Below are 22,588 nucleotides of genomic sequence, written 5' to 3'. Positions count from 1 at the left end.
TTCAAAATGGAAGGAGAGATAAAGAGCTTCCAAGACAGGCAGGAACTGAAAGAATATGTAACCTCCAAACCAGCTCTGCAAGAAATTTTGAGGGGGACTCTTAAAATTCCCCTTTAAGAAGAAGTTCAGTGGAACAATCCACAAAAACAAGGACTGAAGATATGATGACACTAAACTCATATCTATCAATAGTAACTCTGAACGTGAACGGGCCTAATGACCCCATCAAAAGGCGCAGGGTTTCAGACTGGATAAAAAAGCAGGACCCATCTATTTGCTGTCTACAAGAGACTCATTTAAGACAGAAGGACACCTACAACCTGAAAATAAAAGGTTGGAGAACCATTTACCATTCAAATGGTCCTCAAAAGAAAGCAGGGGTTGCCATCCTTATATCAGATAAATTAAAATTTACCCCGAAGACTATAGTGAGAGATGAAGAAGGACACTATCTCATACTCAAAGGATCTATCCAACAAGAGGACTTAACAATCCTCAATATATATGCCCCGAATGTGGGAGCTGCAAAATATTTAAACCAATTAATAACCACACTGAAGAAATACTTTGATAATAATACACTTATACTTGGTGACTTCAATCTAGCTCTCTCTATACTAGATAGGTCTTCTAAGCACAACATATCCAAAGAAACGAGAGCTTTAAATGATACACTGGACCAGATGGAGTTCACAGATATCTACAGAACTTTACATCCAAACTCAACTGAATACACATTCTTCTCAAGTGCACATGGAACTTTCTCCAGAATAGACCACATACTGGGTCACAAATCGGGTCTGAACCGATACCAAAAGATCAGGATAGTCCCCTGTATATTCTCAGACCATAATGCCTTGAAATTAGAACTTAATCACAACAAGAAGTTTGGAAGGACCACAAACACGTGGAGGTTAAGGACCATCCTGCTAAAAGATGAAAAGGTCAACCAGGAAATTAAGGAAGAATTAAAAAGATTCATGGAAACTAATGGAAACTAATGAGAATGAAGATACAACTGTTCAAAATCTTTGGGATACAGCAAAAGCAGTCCTGAGGGGGAAATACATCGCAATACAAGCATCCATTCAAAAACTGGAAAGATCTCAAATTCAAAAGCTCACCTTACACATAAAGGAACTAGAGAAAAAGCAACAAATAGACCCCACCCCCAGCAGAAGAAGACAGTTAATTAAAATTCGAGCAGAACTAAATGAAATCGAGACCAAAAGAACTGTGGAACAGATCAACAGAACCAGGAGTTGGTTCTTTGAAAGAATTAATAAGATAGATAAACCATTAGCCAACCTTATTAAAAAGAAGAGAGAGAAGACTCAAATTAATAAAATCATGAATGAGAAAGGAGAGATCACTACCAACACCAAGGAAATACAAACGATTTTAAAAACATATTATGAACAGCTGTACGCCAATAAATTAGGCAATCTAGAAGAAATGGACGCATTCCTGGAAAGCCACAAACTACCAAAACTGGAGCAGGAAGAAATAGAAAACCTGAACTGGCCAATAACCAGGGAGGAAATTGAAGCAGTCACCTCCCAAGACACAAGAGTCCAGGGCCAGATGGCTTCCCAGGGGAATTCTATCAAACGTTTAAAGAAGAAATCATACCTATTCTACTAAAGCTGTTTGGAAAGATAGAAAGAGATGGAGTACTTCCAAATTCGTTCTATGAGGCCAGCATCACCTTAATTCCGAAACCAGACAAAGACCCCACCAAAAAGGAGAATTACAGACCAATATCCCTGATGAACATGGATGCAAAAATTCTCAACAAGATACTAGCCAATAGGATCCAACAACACATTAAGAAAATTATTCACCATGACCAAGTAGGATTTATCCCTGGGACACAAGGCTGGTTCAACACTGATAAAACCATCAATGTGATTCATCATATCAGCAAGAGAAAAACCAAGAACCATATGATCCGCTCATTAGATGCAGAGAAAGCATTTGACAAAATACAGCATCCATTCCTGATCAAAACCCTTCAGAGTGTTGGGATAGAGGGAACTTTCCTCGACATCTTAAAAGCCATTTACGAAAAGCCCACAGCAAATATCATTCTCAATGGGGAAGCACTGGGAGCCTTTCCCCTAAGATCAGGAACAAGACAGGAATGTCCACTCTCACCACTGCTGTTCAACATAGTTCTGGAAGTCCTCGCCTCAGCAATCAGACAACAAAAAGACATTAAAGGCATTCAAATTGGCAAAGAAGAAGTCAAACTCTCCCTCTTCGCCGATGACATGATACTCTACATAGAAAACCCAAAAGCCTCCACCCCAAGATTGCTAGAACTCATACAGCAATTTGGTAGCGTGGCAGGATACAAAATCAATGCCCAGAAATCAATGGCATTTCTATACACTAACAATGAGACTGAAGAAAGAGAAATTAAGGAGTCAGTCCCATTTACAATTGCACCCAAAAGCATAAGATACCTAGGAATAAACCTAACTAAAGAGTTAAAAGATCTATACCCTAAAAACAATAGAACACTTCTGAAATAAATTGAGGAAGACACAAAGAGATGGAAAAATATTCCATGCTCATGGATTGGCAGAATTAATATTATAAAAATGTCAATGTTACCCAGGGCAATTTACACGTTTAATGCAATCCCTATCAAAATACCATGGACTTTCTTCAGAGAGTTAGAACAAATTATTTTAAGATTTGTGAGGAATCAGAAAAGACCCCGAATAGCCAGGGGAATTTTAAAAAAGAAAACCATAGCTGGGGGCATCACAATGCCAGATTTCAGGTTGTACTACAAAGCTGTGGTCATCAAGACAGTGTGGTACTGGCACAAAAACAGACACATAGATCAATGGAACGGAATAGAGAACCCAGAAATGGACCCTGAAATGTATGGTCATCTAATATTCGATAAAGGAGGAAAGACTATCCACTGGAAGAATGACAGTCTCTTCAATAAATGGTGCTGGGAAAATTGGACATCCACATGCAGAAGAATGAAACTGGACCACTCTCTTTCACCATACAGAAAGATAAACTCAAAATGGATGAGAGATCTAAATGTGAGACAAGAGTCCATCAAAATCATAGAAGAGAACACAGGCAACACCCTCTTTGAACTTGGCCACAGTAACTTCTTGCAGGATACATCCACAAAAGCAAAAGAAACAAAAGCAAAAATGAACTATTGGGACTTCATCAAGATAAGAAGCTTTTGCACAGCAAAGGATACAGTCAACAAAACTAAAAGACAACCTTCAGAATGGGAGAAGATATTTGCAAATGACATATCAGATAAAGGGCTAGTTTCCAAAATCTATAAAGAACTTATTAAACTCAACACCAAAGAAACAAACAATCCAATCATGAAATGGGCAAAAGACATGAAGAGAAATCTCACAGAGGAAGACATGGACATGGCCAACATACACATGAGAAAATGCTCTGCATCACTTGCCATCAGGGAAATACAAATCAAAACCACAATGAGATACCACCTCACACCAGTGAGAATGGGGAAAATTAATGAGGCAGGAAACAACAAATGTTGGAGAGGATGCAGAGAAAAGGGAACCCTCTTACACTGTTGGTGGGAATGTGAACTGGTGCAGCCACTCTGGAAAACTGTGTGGAGGTTCCTCAAAGAGTTAAAAATAGACCTTCCCTACGACCCAGCAATTGCACTGTTGGGGATTTACCCCAAAGATTCAGATGCAATGAAACGTCGGGACACCTGCACCCCGATGTTTCTATCAGCAATGGCCACAATAGCCAAACTGTGGAAGGAGCCTCGGTGTCCATCGAATGATGAATGGATAAAGAAGATGTGGTTTATGTATACAATGGAATATTCCTCAGTAATTAGAAACGACAAATACCCACCATTTGCTTCAACGTGGATGGAACTGGAGGGTATTATGCTGAGTGAAATAAGTCAATCGGAGAAGGACAAACAGTGTATGTTCTCATTCATTTGGGGAATATGAATAATAGTGAAAGGGAATATAAAGGAAGGGAAAAGAAATGTTGGGAAATATCAGGAAGGGAGACAGAACATAAAGACTCCTAACTAGGGGAAACGAACTAGGGGTGGTGGAAGGGGAGGAGGGCGGGTGTTGGAGGGGAATGGGTGATGGGCACTGAGGTGGACACTTGACGGGATGAGCACTGGGTGTTTTTCTGTATGTTGGTAAATTGAATACCAATAAAAATTAATTAAAAAGAAAGAAACTGTTGAGTGTTAGAATGGATAGAATACTTATTCTAATCTTTCTAAGGGATAAAAATTATGGCTTTATAAAAATATTAAAGTAAATAGTTTACTTTTAATTAGAAATTTACTTGAATTCACATTTATATTGTTATTTTTTAACTGATATTTAAAAGTGACTTCTTGAAACTTTCAAGATTTTCTGCTATTTATTATAATGTAATAGAAATGTAATGTAAGAGAAAGCATTTTTTTTTTTAAAAAGTAAACACAATTTTGTTCCCGAGGGTGATTTTTTTTTTTAATGTGGGGAGAGTGGGATTTAAGAATAGAATGCTATAGACAATGAGAATTTTGGTTTTGCAAAACTGTTTTTAGGGATATTCATAATTAGATGCTATACATGAGGTGATCGGCTCTCATTGACCATTAGAGTCATATCACTAGCAAATGTGAGTGGTCGTGTCTCTAGAATGGGTTTTACCTAGAATTAGAAACTGGCCATATGGACGTGAGGAAATACATAACTTTTAAATAATAGCAGTAGTTATTTTTGGTATCTGGATATACTGCCCATTAGACTCATTTATCCATACAATTTGATTACTGATGGATCATAGGCTTTCTAAAGTTGGCTGTGTAGATAGTTGCCTCTTACCGGCATCTCTTTTGTTTTTCTCCTTATCACCTTTGGTTTTGGTAGTGTTGTTTCAGTACTTTTACTCTGTGCCTACTGCTTCTTTTTTTCTCAAATTCCTTAGTCTTTCCGGGACAAAGGCTCTATCTTTTTTTTTCTTTTTTTTTAAATCTTAATTCCCTCAGTGCCTAGAATGGTGAGTACTGAATACAAGCTTTGTGATTAAAGGGGAAAAATCATAAAAGTCTCTTAAGATGTCATCTATAGTAAATAAATAAAAGTCCAAGGTCAATGAAGAAAATGCTTTGTGTATATAAATATCCATTTCCTAAAAATTTGGAAACAAAATGCTTGATTTATATAAAGTAATTTTGAGTCTATATTAGGTGAAAGGAGTATTATGGCAAAGTAGTCCCACTGTATCGTATGGAATACATAGATGTGCAGTCTTTCTCTGCATAGATATAATGTAATGTTTATAACACTCTCCAAATCAGCTTTTTTTGACATGAAACCAATGACAGATTTAAAACAATATAGGAAAAGAAAAATGCTAAATGTTAGAGTACTTTCATCAGATGAGAAGAGGATATTAATATCAATCTGTAGCCAATATTTCAGAATTATATAGAAAGGAAAATTAAAAATAATTTGATATATTTTTATAGAAAGAAGAAACTGTTTAACTGTTTGCTCAGTATTATATAACTAATTTGTGGTAGAACTATGACTGAGACTCTAAATCTCTTGTCTAGTCATCAGTTTACCATTTCCTGTAGTAGCCTTTTTTTTTTTTTTTGGTGTACTTATGCTTGTAAATGTTTAGAACAAATACATGTTGCTGCATGTTATAAAGGGAAATGTCTGTGTGTATGTGTGTATGTGTGTGAGGGGGGGTTGTGACATTACTGTATTGTCAACAAAACAGTGTGTGTAAGTTATTTTTCTGGAGTGCTCATATATTCTATTTTTTTATTCAAGTTTTCTTACTTAGAACTCAAGAGCCAATTTATGAAATGGATGGCCAGAATTAGGAGGAGAGTCCTAGTTCACATCACCAACTAATTCATCTGGCCCATAAGGTGAAGAAGCAAACAATTTGGAGTCATTTGCACCAGATTGTTACCAGATAAATATACCAGGTTTAGAAATGCCAGAAAAGGAAAGCTCTAGTGGATTTAAATTCTTGCCTTTCAGATAGTTTTGTAGCTATAACTGTTATAGATATAACTCAAGTGGCAGGAAAGAGAGGGGGATGGGAAAAAGTTACTGAGGCTTTGCTGCTTAACATAAATACATACATAAAAATTTTGAAAAGGACAAGTTATTCAAATATGTAGCATCTGTTAGAATTAAAGGGAAATATGCATAATGAAAGATAAAATTTGTTTCTAATTGTACAAATTATATAGAAGCCTGGTGCAATTTGCATAATTCAGAAAGTTGATGAGGAAAATATCCATTAGGGTACCTCATCAATTCACCTGATGGTGTGGGATTATTTCTTAAGGCATATTCTTGAACTTTTTAATAAGTTTAATTTTATATTAACCAAATGACTATTTTTCCAGTGCTTTTTATTATGGTAGTGTTAAATCACACTGAAGATTACTTCATCTTTCTTTCCATTCTTGGCTTCTTTGTATTTCACGTCCTCTGACACTCAGCTACAATTAAAGTGAGTTAGAGGTTTCTTAGAGGACTCTTCAGCTCACCCTTGTTATATGCCTTTATTTAAAGTCCTATTACTTACCTGTTAGGAGGGCTGAAATAGGGACAGAAATGGTGCTGCTACTTTTCAAGCTGTGAGAGCAAGAGTGTTGCTTCAGTTCATTACATTTTTAACTACCACATTTAAAGAGTATGACTTGAAGATAGTCTATGTCATATATATTTCAAATAACTTCCGAAAACAGATCAGAGACACAAAAAAGATGGTACATGGATAATCAAGAGTTGAAACTTCACTGTTATACATATCAAAACCACAATGAGATACCACCTCAAACCAGTCAGAATGGCTAAAATTAACAGACAGGAAACAACAAATGTTAGTGAGGATGCAGAGAAAGGGGAACCCTATGATGCTTTTGGTGGGAATGCAAGCTGGTGCAGCCACTCTGGAAAATGGTTTGGAGGTTCCTTAAGAAGTTAAAAATAGAGGTACCCTACACAACCCAGCAATTGCACTACTAGGTGTTTACCCCAAAGATACAAATGTAGTGATCTGAAGGAACACCTGCATCCCAATGTTCATAGCAACAATGTCCACAATAGCCGAACTATGGAAAGAGCCCAGTTGTCCATCAACAAATGAATAAAGATGTGAGATAGATATATATATATCATATATATATAGTGTGTATATATATATATACACACACACAATGGAATATTACTCAGCCATTAGAAAGGATGAATACTTACCACTTATATTGATATGGTTGGAACTGGAGAGTATTGTGCTGAGTGAAATAAGTCAATCAGAGAAATATAGTTATCATATGGTTTCATTCATATGTGGAATATAAGAAACAGTGCAGAGGATCATAGTGTAAGGTAGGGAAAATTAAATAGATGTCATCAGAGGGAGAAAAACAATGAAAGACTCTTAACTATAGGAAACAAACTGAAGGTTGCTGAAAGAGGGTGGGTGGGGATGGGGTAATTTGGTGATAGACATTAAGGGGGGCACATGATATGATGAACACAGGGTGATATACGCAACTGATAAATTATTGAACAGTACATCTGAAATTATATACAATATGTTGGCAAATTGAATTTAATTAAAAAAAAGAAAACAACTTCACTGTTGTACAATGCTGTATGTCGGAAAATCAGATTTGGTCACCAAAGTATTCATTTGAGTTTTCATTAGATGAAATAAAAGTAAGCGTCATTAAAGCTGAAGTATCTTAAAAAAATTACACTCTATGGAACATCAAACTGAAAACATATAAAAGAAAGTAGATCAATGAAAAGAACCTTCTAACATGATTCAACAATAAAAGTTAATTAAGTTAAACTCACCTTAAATGTCCTCTATCAAAGACAATATAAAATCATTATTTTGGTATTTTTCCAGTTGTTTAAAATCTAGAATTTGATCATCCTAAATAAGTATTAATTCTATCAACCTGGCCCTCCCTTTTATGTAATTTTCAATACATACTAAGTAAGTTTGATACAATGGATTTATTTCAACCAAATAAATAAACAAGTACAAAGTCACTTTTAAAATGACACTATCCAAAATTAATTTAAGCAAGCATTAAGTTTCAATGTGAAATCAATAATCTCATCATAGTCTGTGTGTAAGGCTGGGAAGGACCTTGGGAAGATAAGATAGTGTAGTACTATCCCAATTTGTGCACAGGAGAATATGTTTATAAAGGTGAAAATTCCTTTTCTTTTACTTAGTAAATATTAGGAAAATTGGAATTCATACTCATTTTTTTCTTATTTTAATTCTATCTATATTTCATAATTCTGCATCTTCAGCATAGAGATTGCTCTTCTCCAAATTGAAAAGATGAATCTTTTTGTTTGTTTCTTTTAAATGTCTGCTGTTTTGGAATTTTTACTAAACCTTATAATCACATAATTGAAAAATATGTTTTAGGGCACCTGAGTGATTCTGTTGGCTAAGCATCCAGCTCTTGATTTTGGCTCAGGTCATGACTGAAGGGTTTTGAGATCAAGCCCTATATCATGCTTAAGATTCTCTCTCTCACCCTCTTCCTCTGTATCTCCCAACACCTCCCTCTAAAAAAAATGTAATGAAATCTTTCTACATCTTTAACTCTTCAAATGAGTACACCATAACATCACTGGTATTCACATGCAAAGGATTTCTACAGCTTCATGCATTTTTGAAAAACTTGTCATTGGAAACTCCAGAACTATACCTGAGTGGAGCTCAAATATTTAATGTACTGGAGACAGAACCATTATTTGCTTAGTTTGGTTTTCTACCATTTTCCTCCATTAGCATAAGCACCTGTCATTTAAAAATTTCTAAAATAAATAAATAGATAAATAATAAAAATTCTCACTATTTCATGTAAGAAATGATAAATTTCCTTTATTTGAAGAGCTACATTAAAATACCTTCCATTAATTTCAGGAAACTACAGTTAGGTCATCACCTCAAACACTACAGAAATAAAAGAAATATTTGTCAATTCAGTAGTTCTGCCCTCAACTCTTTGCTTAAGAATGGGTAAAGTCACTAAACTAATAAGCAGACATGAAAATATAGGTTGGTGTTAAGTCAGAAACTGTGAAGATTCTGAGGTTTAGCCCAATTTACAAGACATAAAATTAGTTGGTTATAGTTTTAAAAAGGCTTTGGGCCAGAGAAAAAGAAGATACTTCATTATTCAATTGCTCATAGTAAAAGCAGCATCCTGAGTGCTGTCTTGCATTGTTTCTCTGAGTCTCAATTTAGATAGGGTTATTTGGTGAGAGTCAGATGGTACCTGTACATGAAATAAAGTACAGTATAGAAGAAGAACCTAGAAATTAAAAAAGACAAAAACCAAAATACAACTATGATATTGTATAAGATTTTGGTAACCTATCTTTCTCTTCAGAGAGAGAGAGAGAGAAACCTTATTTTCACTCTGGAGTATAATCAAATTTACTCTAGGGAGGGAGAAAAGAGGTCTTTCTCTTTACTTACTTGGACCATCTCTGAGGAGGAAGCAGTCACTAAGACTTATTTTTCTGGAATATTTCCTTATACAAATATTCCTAAATTGACAGTAAATTCCTCTGTTTAGAGGACAGGAACTACAGAAATGTAAAATATTGATGGAAAATTGTGTTCATCTCCCAACAATTGGTCTTGAGTTTTTCAAGTTCTACATCAGTGTGTTCATCTGAGGTGGTACCTTTGTTTTGGTTGGCATCAATGTTATAGGGTCCTGGAGACTGACCTGCAGATTAAATCCAGCTCTGTGCTAGCTTCCCTTTTCAGCCATATGGCCCTGGAGACTTTTCAGAACTGTTTTGTCTCTTCTTTCCAGTGTCACTCATTTTGTGTTCAGCTCTTTTGCTAGAACTCTGCTGTTAGGTAAAAGTTGTCTCCTTTTCTAGGCCAGCTGAGATTTCTCAACTTTAAGTCTCTCCTTTTCTTAAATTAACAAGTGAACTAACTCTTTGGATCCAAAGTAAATGTTTTTAATTAATTCATTTCTTTTAGTAGTAATCACTCAGTGAGAGATACTATCTAGCCACTTGAATATAGGAAGACAAGTATATTACAGCTATTGTCCTAAGGAGGTTATAGTCTAGTAGGGAAAGTCAAGCTTGCAAAGTAGTTATGTGTAGATGCTTGAAATCTGTAGAGTTTGAATCAAGTGAGATAGATTCAGTTCTACCACACGGGTGAGAAAGTCTTTAAAGGGGAAGTGAAACTCAAGACATTAAAGATGTTGGCCACTTGTGAGGTAGCTGGAAATTGTGAAGGAAAGGGCATTCCAGGAAGAATAGCAATGTCAAAAAGCATAGAGGCAAAGCTACATTTGGAGAAGCATAAATAACATTGCATATAGGAATGTAAGATTTGAAGAGAAGTTAGCAAAGAAGCAGTGACATAGGTATATGTTACATCTTAAGGGTTTTCACTGACATTCTCAAGAATTTCTTTCTTCTTCTTATTCAATAGAGAAATTAGTTCTTCAATGGAAATGTCTCAATAAAATTTAAAACCACTATTATAGGTAATGACATGTTTAAAGTGGTAGTGGTAATTTTAAAAAAAGATTAGCCTGGAAGTGGAGAATGTATTGAATGAGTAGGGAGAAATAATTGTAATATTTCTTTTTTTCTTTTTAAAAAAGATTTTATTTATTTATTCATGAGAGACACAGAAAGAGAAAGAGAGGCAGAGACACAGGCAGAGGGAGAAGCAGGCTGACGTGGGACTCGATCCTAGGACTCGATCCTGGGACTCCTGGACCACACCCAGGGCTGAAGGTGGCACTAAACTGCTGAGCCACCTGGGCTGCCCTCATTGTAATATTTCAAGGAAGAACTAGTTAACTTAGTTAACTAACACATGGTATTATAATATTATTAATAGCTATTATTATAATGATGATGTCATACTCAAGTAGAAATACAGTTGGTAAATGAAATAACTACGTGTGAAGTCGGGAAGAAAGATTTTGTCTGGCCATAAAGAATCAAGAATAATTTGCATTTGGTAGACATAGTCTTTCCTGATTCTTTCTAGCTAGATCTTACTGGTTCTTATTTTGTATTCCCATAACAATTCCTTCTTTAAGTCACTTACCTTGAATTATTCTCGAATAAAACTGTTAGCAATGATTGTGGCTAAGTCATTTGTATTCTCCAGTATGATCTGAATACATTCCACATTTAAAAAAGAAAGTTGAAAATATTTTGGGGTAGTTTGTTGAAGGGAGGAGAATGAGTAAGGTCATGGCATGGGTGTGGTGCAAAAGAGCTTACAGCCGGCATACATGCCTAGATTCTAACCCGGGTTAGTCACTAACTGGTAGATGATGGCTATAAAATGGCTATATAGTTGTTCATTGCTTTCTTAACTTCTTCCAGGACTGAAGTTTTCTCAACTGCAAAATTAGGTGGGCAAAGCATATCATTTCTAAGTTTCCTTCCAGAGAAATCTCAAAAAAAAAAAAAAAATCATAGCAGAAGGGTATGCAAATCGAAGCGTGTAAAGGTATTGATTCAAGGGTGAGTGGAATGATGGGTGGGATGTCAGAATTGTAGATGGAATGACCTAATTACATGTTCAAGCAAGGACAATGGTGAGCTCTTTGGCAGCAGTTGTCCTAACAGCCCACACTAAAGTTGAAACTGATACAAAGAAAACTAAGTTACGAGGTGCAGAACATTTTTAGAATTTAGGGCAGGAACTAGCCTTTCTTTCACTTTGGGGGGAAAACTAAGATTTGACAGATTGGGTTTGTAGGATTTTCAGGTATTTTCTCAAGACTCAAGAAAACGGAAGACTTTGAAACACCTTGTACTTAGTAAGTACTTTTTTTTTTCTTGAATCTGAGAATTAGCAAGGTTATATATAATAGGGAAGATTATACTCTTCAATGTCTCTAATGCTGTGGTTTGATAAGTAAAGGGTAGAGCTAGGATAAAGACATGACTTGATATACTGAAAATGGAATAAGAAACATCAACCATGTTTTTGGAAAACAGAAATAAAACATGTTGGTAAAGAAGCTTTTATTTGCACTTCTGCTTCTTTTCTGTGGCAGATACAGATTAAAATACTTAACTATCTTGAGAAGCCTGATTAAAGAAAGTAGTTATCTTTATATAAACAAACTAATCTAGAGTCATGTTAAATTTTTTTACCTTTATAGTGGAACAGGAACAATTTTTTTGGTTTTAATTTAGAATCTCCTCTTTGATTTGTTATGCACAAATTAAGCTTCTTCCTATTAATGAGCTGTCTTCAGATTTAAGATACAAATCAGAAAGGGTCCCAGTCTCCAGCCTCAGATGATCACATGGCACTTGATTTCTGAGAACACTTAAAGACAAACACATTTTTTGTTTTGTTTTGTTTTGTTTTTTTAATTTGGCATTTTCCTTGAGGAAATAGCAACTGTTTTGAAAAGTTCCTCACATGTTGCTTAGGTGATAATGTGGTAGGAGGAAAAGCATTCATGAGAATTCTGTTTCTCTGCTTCTCTGAGACAGATTCTTTGATTCTCTTGGTTTGTCCAAGAGAGCAGGCCTTCTAGATATGGTGAATGTTCTTGCATTCACATGACATTTAAGCAAATTATGACACCAATCCTCAGAGTGCTCAGCCTAGCTTAGGGTCAGTAATTGAGCTAAGAATGCTCAGGTTTGTGTTTATCAAAATGTTTATGCTTTCCTCCTTGGACATAATTTCTATGGGCAAGAAATTCAATGTGAGGGAAGAGAAAAGGAGACTATTTCCTCATTCTAACATGCTATTGGAAGAGAGAGTGCAGTTTTAGGTTGGAGCTGCATAAATCTTTAGGGTAAAACAAAAACCCATTAAAAGGTGAGAACTGCAGAAATATCTACCCTCTTCCAAAATAATGTGTTTGGCATCATGCACTTGGGAGAGTAAATTCAATAGGAAAATTAAGCTCACAGGGAAGCTCTATTTGAACATCTACTTGGAGTGTGTGAGCAGTCTACAAATAAAAAACCACAATAGTCAAAATATAAGGGAAAACTTTGGGGTTTAGAACAGCGATGATCATTTCTAGGGAAAATCATTAGAGAAGTGATCTTCAAGTTATCCATTAAAATGTTTTTGTTTCTTTTTATAACAAGAAAAAAATGCAAATTAAATCAAATATATTACTTTTCTTCCAACTGGAAAAGATACAAAAATTTTATAGAAACATTATTGGCCAACATGTTTAAAAGAATAATATTCATACATTAATGGTAGCTATGTACTTTGGTTCAATGTTTCAGAGAGACTGTGATCATTGTTATTAAAATTATAATGCACATATGATTTGATTTAATTATTCTATTCCTTTAAATATCCTGTAGATATATTCATATGTGGGAAATTACATACCTGCTATACTGAAAAAAGATTAGAAACAATCTACAATGTGATAACATGCGGTGTTAAGAACAAAACAGAATACATCTAGAAAGCAGTATTATATATTTATATCTTATGGATTTATGTAGAGTGATTTCCAAAATATATGCTTAAGCAAATACAGCCAAGTGCTCTATATACATCAGAGCAGTGTGCATAATATGCTATCATGTGTGTTGAAAAAAAGAGAATTTTATATACATAGAAGATCTTTGAAAAGAATTATTATAAACTAAAAACTCTGGTTACATCTGATTACTTGGAGGTCAGGTTTTGGGAGGGAGACTTTCACCTTTTTGAATGAGATGCCATGAATATTTTTATTTTAAAACAAATGAAAAATAAAATATAAGTAAATATATAAATAAAATCAATTATTAGACATAGTATTTGGAATACAGAGGAATAAATGAAAAATACTTAACTTATACTATAAACACACCTAGCATTATAGAATATTTATAATAATTCTTTTATAAACATTCATATTTTTTCATGTAGATGAACTAGTGCTTCTTTTGGTTAATATGCCAAAATTACATCATTTCATTACTTCAAAACATGACATTTAATGATTTTGATTGCCATTATATCCACAAAGAATAACTTATTTTACTATTTTTCAATGTTGCACGGTTAAGTTTTTAACTCTTATAATTAAGTTTTATTAATATATTTTGTTTGTTTTAGGTTACATACTTCCTAAAATAGAATTATTTAGTCAAGTGGTATATTTTTATTTAGAATACCAGTAGTATATAAAAATAAAGTGCCCAGTTCATAACACCCTTTCCTAGTACTAACTGGCAAAGTGTGACATTTCGTAGTGATTTTCAACTGCCAATGAATTTACTGATTTAAGTATTCATTGATTTATTAGCTAGTTGCATTTGCCTGTGTGTGTTTGTGTGTGTGTGTTTCTATGTAGTTGTTTCCATGTACTTGTTATTTACTAGGAGATTTTAGCGTTTTTCTTATCAATTTATGCCAACTTATTTTACATTGAAGTTATTAATTCTTTGTCCAATATTTATTATATTTTCATCTTCTTTCTTTGAAAGGTTTTTTCATAATTTTAAGCTTATAAATTCATTCCTCAATTAAGATTAGACTTATATTCAACTCTATTGTCATCTGTATTTTATCAATTGACTTTTAAAAATACAATTTGTTGAGACTATGATGAGACAAAGAGTAAGATTGTTTTCCCAGAGAGAGCCATTTTCTATTATACTTTTTTGTTATTTGTTTATGTTAGAAGGATTTTCATCTTTAAGTGAAGAAAGCTCTTCATATCGTCAGGTCCTGACAATTTTAGAAAATGTCCTTCTTTTCTGCAATAGGGACTGCTTCAGTTTCTTAGATACTGGCCTTGATTTTTTATAGAAATGTGAAGTAAAATGCTTTGAAATCTCTTTTTTACTTTCTCCCTATCCTTGGCTATCTGTTTCAATATCTAATTGTGAATGAAGCATAGTTATGACTTTAGCCTAACTTCATCCATGTATTATAGATGCAGTTCCCTCCAGGATCTGGCAATATGTTGATTAATATTCTTTCTTTCCAATGGGGTTCTTTCTTTTCCATGGCTTTTTGATGAGATGTAAAGAGATGGTAAATCAGATAGTGATGGTTAAGAATCAGGATTCCAAATATAAGTTAATTTTTAAAGATGATTTAACAATGTGAAGAAAGGATTAATTTTATTCAGTGATAAATTCATATTAAAATGTTAATTGATTATTGATTATTTTCAAGGGATTGCTGACTTTAAAGGTAAAAATAGTCTCAAGATTATCTAATTCATGTATTTTATTATTCATTTATTTTTCTTAAAAAACATCTGAAATTCCTTTCTTGTGTCTTTTATTTCATAATATCCTGAGGTGTATTTTTCTTAGGGTTTAAGCATATTTTTCTTAGTGTTTGATAAATTTCTGTCAATTTTAATAAAATTTTCCAATTAGAAATTTGAATTTCTCTCTTTCCTGGTGCTCTAACCTCTAGGGGGTGCTCAAGGCAGCTCCTCTGATATTTCAAACCCAAGGAAGAGCTGGATTCTCAAAAAATGGAAGTAATTTAAGCTAGTGCTAAGATTTAGTTTTTGCTTGATGAGTAAAGTGATTAATGACTCCAATGCTGTATCATCTGGGCTTTTTATAATCTTTTCTTTTGAATTCATTTTCCCTCTTTGAATTGTTTCTCTGTCTTAGAACTCTATGTAAACTAAGCAGAATTGTGAGTCTTTCTCCTTCTTTAGACAAGGTAGGGCATAAGTAAAAGATTTGCCTTTGTCTAGTCTCGCCACTTTGATTTGTCAAGAGTATGTAAAAGAATGCCTATGGGTATTAGTGATTTGACCAAATTCTCTAGGAGATGGCACTGGAATTAGAGTCAAAGGATAAATGAGTAATTGTTATTTTCTATGAGTAATAGTTATTTTATGTATACTGTCCTTGTTCTACGTCCTATATCCGCCAATTGTAGCAAAAGATGGCTATCATGGGTTTAGGGTTTTGAGGTCCCAACTGACAAGTTTTCTATCTCATCATAATTGCCACGTGCAGGGTACAGCTTTATACATATGATCTCATTTAAGGACTCATACAACTATATGAGGACAGTCTTGCTGTCTCCTTCTTAAAGATGATAATGTAGAGGTTTAAAATATTAAGCAAAATGCCTTATCACATGGCTGATAAGAATCAGGATCAGAACTTGAAATCAAGGTGTTCCAAGTTTAAAGGTCAGTTGCTTAGTGAGCTAAGTGCTGTAGTTCAAGGTGCCCTAGAGAAAAATAGTGTAGATGGCCTGTTTTCAAGAAGTTTGTAGTCTAGTGAAGAAAAAAATCTAAATACATATATTCAATAAAATGTTATGTGTATTTGATTAAAGTCTTTTTGGAATATAATAGCAAAGCTAAATTAGCTTTGAAGGGTTGAAGTTTCTGAACATTTGAACAAAGGCTTATCTAACTGGCTGCTACTCATTCAGTTACTACCAGTTGCATCTTCTGTAGAAGTGGTAATAGGCAGGGATAATACTTAATGGCATATTAGGCTTTCGAAAATTTCTAGAAGTAAGTTACTTTTACATCATAAATCCCTGGCTGTGCTAAAGATATTACAGTTAAAACTGAAAGGTCAAAAAAATCAGAGTCCTATTTAAAACATATCAAATTCACTATTTTATTTTTATTAATTTCATTATCATGCAAGGGTTCATTTATTTTGTAATTTTAAACAAGATATTTTCCAATAAGATGAACTCATCATTACAACACATTGAATTTATGAAGCATTTTGTGACTTAAATTTATACGTAGACTTATACAGTCCTTCAAACAACTAGCATTTTCAGATTTTTTTTTTTGCTTATATATAGGCAGATTTCAGTACTCTCCCCCAAACCCCAGACTGAGAAACTGAACTAGCAAAATAGTAGTTGCCAAAGGGATTAAGTTAGTCTAATAGATGTTGTTGTTTGTAGGTAAGGGGCCTACACATGATAATTTTTTAGGACACTGATAAGAAATTGACACTTTTTCAGAAGAAAATATTCAAACTTTCTGTGTGCAAGAAATCAATTCCTATCAATTTTTGGGAAAGGGGCCTACACATGATAATTTTTTAGGACACTGATAAGAAAGCGACACTTTTTCAGAAGAAAATATTCAAACTTTCTGCGTGCAAGAAATCAATTTCCTATCAATTTTTGGGAAAGATTTTTTTTGGGGGGGTATATCTATGCCAATTGTGCTGCAGAACTGTTCCAAGCAGACTCTTAGTTCATTTGACAAAAAGAGCAAAGGCAGATATTCTCTTTGCCACATGACACTGTGGCACTTCATACATTTATCAAATGTTTATCAAAGTGCAAATTACTTGAATCAATGTTTTTTAAAATGCACATTCCCGAGTTCTACCTGGACCTATGACATTAGGGTGTCTTTAGGTAACTCATGAAAACTTGGATTTTTAATAAGCATCACAATTATATATCATGAAGTTTGAGAACTAGTAATGCTATGCCTTTGGTTGGATGTTTATGCTATGTACCTAGCCATCTGATTGCTACCCTACCCTTCCCCTGGAATTAAAATCAGTTTAACTAGAAGAAAAAGGAAATGTTTTATCTCACTGAGTAGCAGGATTTACACACAGTTTTGGGTGCCTTGTGTTTGAAAATCTCAAATGCTTGAAGATATATATGTTCCTGATTTGGGGATAAGTATTTCTGTTTTCTGGCCTCATCGTGTCAGGTTTTTTTTTTTTTTTTTTTTTTTTTTTTAAGTTCTTTTTTTCCCTCATATCATTGATCCCTGGGCATTGACAATGGAGGTTTCATTTTCCCTGCCTATAATCCACTTTCTTGCACCAGTCCTATCATCTTGAGCCCTAAAAGCTGTGTATTGTGATGGTGTTGAAGAGGCTATCTATCCACGGATCAGAATCAACTGGAAGTCTGGCATTTGGAGATCAAAAATGCTACTTTAACTTTTGATAAAAGCTGAGAGTAGAGAATAAAGTTTATGTATATAGCCAACTGGATTTTTGAATATTGTGTTTAAAGTCTAAAGAACTACTTGCTCAGTGGTGAAGTGGAAGCCAGCAGACCCCTGAAGGTCTGCTTCTGTGATGGAGGAGACTATGCATTCTTCTTACTGGGTAGCTGGTTCTATAATAAACAAAGAAAGTCAATGGAGTATGCTTAGTATATTTTTTCATCAGTAATCAATTGATAGGATCTGCCTTCTCCTGTAGGGAAGTTTAATTAGATAGGAATGGAAAGAGAAGCCAGAAATGTTACATTAGTTTAGTTCACTTATTTCAAAACATGGGGAGCAGAAAATAAATATAACTACTTGCCTAGTGTTTCGGGCTCCCAGGTCTTGTCAGTTTTCCTCTGGTTAATGTGACCTGCTGTTAGAAGCTTGTACTGTCTGTGCCATACAATACACCATTATTAACTATACTCACTATGCTGTACATTACATCCAAATGAATTATTTATTTTGTAACTGGAAGTTTGTACCCTTTGACCTCCTTCAGCCATTTAGCCCACCCCCACACTCAACACCACCTCCCCCATCATTTCTATTTCTTTTCCCCCATCATTTCTAAAGTCACGTTCCATTGTGTTACTTGATTGCCATCCCTTAGGATTTTCATGTTTCACTATTGAGTGTTTAGTGTGTTGTAGGCCCTGTTCTAAAACTTCTATAAACATCTATTAACTCATTTAACTCTAAAGTTCACAAAGTGGGAGTATACACAAGAATTTTATAGTGTAGATTTTACTGATGAGAGCATTGAGACTTAGAATTATTAAATAACTTGCCCAAGGCCAAAATCTAGCATGTGCTTGAATCACAGTTTAAATCCCAGAAAAATTTTTAATGGTGCCAAAGAAATTTATTGAGGAAAGGATAGTTAATGGTATAGAACCTACTGAGTATCTACATGCAGATAAATGAATTTATGCAATCATTTTACATCATACACAAAAATTAACTAAAAATTTTATCATAAGCTTAAGTGTAAGCTCTAAAACAATATAACATTTGGAAGAAACCATAGTAGAAAGTTTTCAAGATTTTGCCGTAAGCAAACTTTTTCTGGACACTATAATTAAAGCAAGTCTATTTAAAAAAAGGTAAGTTAGACTCCATCACAATTAAAAATTTTGTTCTTCAAAAAACATCATTAAAAAATTAAAAGATAAGGGACATACTAGGAGAAAATACTATCAAAACACATATATGATAAAGGACTTGTATGATATGAATATATATGTCACTAAAGAGTATATGTGAATGGCTAGTAACCAATTGCAAAGATGTTCAACATCATTAATCAAAAAAAAATGGAAAATTAAAACCACAATCAAATACTATGTAATACTCAGTGGAATGTTTATAATTAATGATAGGCAATAACAACACTGCCAAAGATACGGAGAAATAGGAATCCTCATGCACTGCTAGTGTAGCCACTTCAGAATGTATTTACTAAGGGGAAATGAAAACACATGTGCATAGAAATATATGCACATGAATGTTTAAAGCAACATTACTCAAAATTTTAAAAACTAGAATCAATGTAAATATTGATCAACTGCTGAATAGATAAGCAAATGTGGTCTCAATATAATGGAATACAACTCAACAATGAAAAAAGAATTAACTCATGACACATGCTACATCATGAATGAATCTCAAAGACATTATACTAGGCGAAATAATCTGGACACAGGAGGCCATGTTTGGATGATTCTATTGATATGCAATGTTCTAAAAGGCAAATTTAAAGCATCAGAAAGTATATTAGTGGTTTCCTGGCACTGGAGTTAGAATGAGGCTTACCCGTAAGAGGGGCTAGGAAATGTCATGGGGAATGAAAACATTCTGAAACTGATTTATGATGATGGTTGCACCACTCAGTAAAGTTGATAAAAGTCATTGATTTGTAAATTTAAAATGGGTGAATTTCATGATATGTAAAGTGTATTTCAATAAAGCTGTTAAAAAATATGAAGAATTCCACCTTAAATTGTGTGAACTTACTCCCTGGCTAATGGCCAGGATAATTAGGCTATATTGGCATGCCTGTTCGAATCCATAAGTCTGGTAAAGTTTTATAATACATAGTTTTTCTGATTTGCTAAAGAGTAACTTCATACTGCATGAGAGAGAAGATTAGTGCTTCAGAGTTCTGGGCAAATGGCTTCACCTTATTGATGAATGCTGTCAAGTGAAAACACACACACACACACACACACACACACACACACACACACACACCAGTTTTATCTAGGAGCTTATGCTTAAATCTGAGTTAGTAGAACATTATTTCAGTTAGCTAATTTCTATGTTCTCTCTCTTTGAATAAAATACTTGAGAATTTAAAATAAACTCGAGATATTTTTAAAATGAACAGCTTTACAATGGCATCTAAACTGGTCCCTTGGGAGCAAAAGCAAGGACCATAATATATTTTTCTCATTTACTTAACACTCAGCCTCAAGCTAACGAACAAGGTCAATCTTATTAAAAGGAGATTTGGGACAATTTGTCTCCCCAGAAACTAAAGTTAAAAAACATGGTAAAGATCAAGTGTCTGAAAAGATTCTGAGAAACTTCAAGAACAATGTATCCTGCTCTCTTTCCTTTTTTGGTATAGTAGGTGATAACGGTAACATTTTGGTACTACATAATGTTCTTTTGCAGCTCTGTGGTCTGTACCAGATATCAACTTGTTAATTATTTTTGGAGATTAAATAACAATGATGAGTTTTCCAAGTGACTTCTTAAACTTAGAAAAAATGTGACTGCTTTATGGCACATACTTTCAACATAATTTTCATGGGGAAGATCTCCAAAGAATAATACATTACACTAGCAAGAAAACAAAAGGATTGGAAAGAATTTAATCATGCATCTCAAATAAAAATTAAGGTGAGGCAAAAATATTGCATAACTCACAGCAATCAAAATAGATTAGGTATGTAACATATTTTTGGAAAAATGTCTTGAAAGAGATGTGACCATTCTTTTCAAAAATCTTTCCATGTTCTTGATGTGTGCTTATGTGACTCAGTGGCAGCCATGCTCGAATAGCTGTCAAGCTGCTAGTAATTACTGGGTTACTAGGATTTTAGCATACTCTAGGGATTATAAAGGTCTACTAGGATACTCAGTTGCAGGTGAGAGAACTGTTGAGACACCAAGGCTAAGAGGGATGTGCCACAGAATAGCTGCATAGCTATTGTGAAGTGTATAAAGCACCTTTCAACAATCCCTTATTATGAAAGATCTGCTTGACTTCCTCCCAAGCCCCGAGTGCCAGAATTCAACAGCCTGGAACCCTCTGAAAGCATCTGCCAGAAATTACATCAGATTCTACCCAGAGAACTCTGAAACATATGAACACTGCATTTCAGAAGCCAAAAGACAAAATACAGGAAGGACATAAATATAATTCAGCAGCTGTGTGAAAGGAAATATCCTTGTGTATCTCCTTAGCTGCAGAGGAAGAGAGTAAAAGAGAATATCATTATTTATTTACAACACTTGGTCAGGAAACCTTGAATTTGATCAAGGTAGCCACATCTCAAACATAATTGAAAGGGGAATCAAACCAATAGAAAAGTAATAGATAATAAAGAAAGTAAGTGATGTGTGGCTCCTTTGGTCCTCTAAAACTTTCTTTTTTAAATTTTATTTTAATTTGCCCACTAAATCTCTCTGTTTTAACTTGTTGATCTGAGAAATAAGCATATTTCAACAATTCAGATGTTTCATACTTGTTGATAGCCTTTTGTTATAAGCTTAGGAAACTAATTTTAAATGGAAAACATATACAGACTTTATTCCTATTTATATAACTTATTTATATTTATATAACTATTTAATATAACTTAAATATTAAGTTATATAATAGGAATATAATAGTTATATAATAGGAATATAACTTATTCCTATTTTACGTGCAGATGTTAAGATGGAGGAAATGTTCAGAACTGTGAAAAAATGTCTGACACACATCAGTTTATTGTTGGATTCTCAGGACCTCTATTTCACTGAATTAACGTTTTCCCCTTTTCAGTTCTTTATATCTCTTTACTTGATATTTGCAGAAAATAAAGGATAAGTGATTATACTCCTAGACAAAATCTGGGAGTATAAAATTTCTGTTGTGATAGTAGAAATGACAAAAGTCATAGATGTATTTTGAACTTGATAATAACAACCAACAGCAATAACAATGCCCTTACATAGTGACTATTTTTGTCACTAGAGGCTAGATTGAAATAAGATAATATATGTGAATCCTGGTGCACCAAAGATATTCGTGAAAGGGTAATTCCCATTCACCAAAGAGAGCTTTAAATTTATTTCTAATATGGAGACCAAGAGCCACTTAACAATGTGACTTATCTATCCCTCTTCCTAATTTTCTGTGCTTCTTCTCTTTGAGACTTTGAAGAATGCAAGATGGAAGAAGGAACAAAAAACTGAGTCCAGGAACTTTAGGTTTACCTTGTTTCAGCCATTGGCATGCCCTGACTGCAGACCTCATTATTTTTCTAATCATTTTCTAAAAGTTTCCACTAAGCCACA

Source organism: Vulpes vulpes, chromosome 13 (assembly GCF_048418805.1).
Source record: "Vulpes vulpes isolate BD-2025 chromosome 13, VulVul3, whole genome shotgun sequence".
NCBI lineage: Eukaryota > Metazoa > Chordata > Mammalia > Carnivora > Canidae > Vulpes > Vulpes vulpes.
This window is presented reverse-complemented; position numbering follows the sequence as displayed.